The sequence below is a fragment of the Cebus imitator genome, unplaced genomic scaffold (genome assembly GCF_001604975.1).
Source record: "Cebus imitator isolate Cc_AM_T3 unplaced genomic scaffold, Cebus_imitator-1.0 Scaffold23, whole genome shotgun sequence".
Taxonomy (NCBI): Eukaryota; Metazoa; Chordata; class Mammalia; order Primates; family Cebidae; genus Cebus; species Cebus imitator.
In genome coordinates, this window is record NW_016107338.1 from 8,053,755 (window position 1) to 8,055,406 (window position 1,652).

The window sequence follows — 1,652 nt, forward strand, 5'->3', positions numbered from 1 at the left end:
CTCCAGCTTGGGCAACAGAGCCAGACATTATCTCAAACAAAGAAAAAAGAAAAAATGAAAGAAAAAATCTCGGGCTGCATGTGGTGCCTCATGCCTGTAATCCTAGCACTTTGGAAGGCCAAAGTGGGAGGATTGCTGAGCTCAGGAGTTCAAGACCAACCTGGGCAACCTTGGTGAAACCCTGTCTCTCCAAAAAAATAATAATAAATTAGCAGGGCATGGTGGCACATGCCTGTAGACCCGGCTGCTTGGGGCAGGGTTGGGGGTGGAGGGGAGCTACTGAAGCAGGAAGATCACTTGAGCCCAGGACGTCGAGCCTGCAGTGAACCATGTTTGCACCACTGCACTCCAGCCAGGGTGACAAAGTGAGACCCTTTCCCTAAGAAAAAAAAAAAAAAAAAAAGTTGAAAAAAAAAAACCAAAAAAAAAAAAAAAAAAAAAAAAAAAAAAAAACAGTTGAAAATCAATCAATCTAGAAAAAAAGAGAAAACAAACAAATCAATCAACTTAATTCACATATTAACAAATTAAAGGTCAGGCGTGGTGGCTCACTCCTATAATCCCAGCACTTTGGGAGGCTGAGGCGGGAGGATCACTTGAGGTCAGGAGTTCGAGACCAGCCTGACCAACATGGTGAAACCCTGTCTCTACAAAAAAATACAAAAAATTAGCCAGGCGAGGTGGCAGGCATCTATAAACCCAGCTACTCAGAAGGCTGAGGCAGGAGAATCTCTTGAACCCTAGAGGTAGAGGTTACACTGAGCCAAGATCATGACACTGCACTCCAGCCTGAGTGACAGAAGGAGACTCCATCTCAAACAAACAAACAAAAATTTAAAAAGAAAAAACACATGACCAGCTCAATAGACACAAAATAAGCATTTAACAAAATGTAACCTCTATTCCTGACAAAAATTTTCAACAAACTAGGAATAGATGGGAACTTCTGCAACCTGATAATGGATAACTATAAAAACCCTACAGCTAGCATCATACTTAATGGTAAAAGACTGATTGCTTTCCTCAACATCAGAACAAGGAAAGATTGTCTGCTATTACCACTTATACACAACACTGAACTTGGCGAGATATAAATTTTCCCCAATTTGATCCATAGATACGATAAATCCAAGTCAAAATCCTAGCAGGCTTTTCACATTTCACATTAAATTATACATATATGTATACATTATACATTTACATTTTACATTATATTGTCATTTTTATATTAACAGTGTATTTTCTTTAATCGACAAGGTGATTATATAATTCATCTAGGGACAGGCATGGTGGCTCACTCCTATAATCCCAGCACTTTGGAAGGCTGAGGCGGGCAGATCACTTGAAATCAGGAGTTCAAGACGAGTCTGACTAACATGGTGAAACCTCGTCTCCATTAAAAACACCAAAAATTAGCTGGGTGTGGTGGCATGTGCCTGTAATCCCAGCTACTTGGGAGGCTGAGACATGAGAATAGCTTGAACCCAGGAGGTGGAGGTTGCAGTGAGCCGAGATTGCGCCACTGCACTCCAGCCTAGGTGACAGAGCCAGACTTAATCTCAAAAAAATATATAAAATAATAATAATAATTCACTCAAAATGGATCACAGACCTAAACCTAAAACTATTATTGCCTAGAAAAAGAAAAAAAA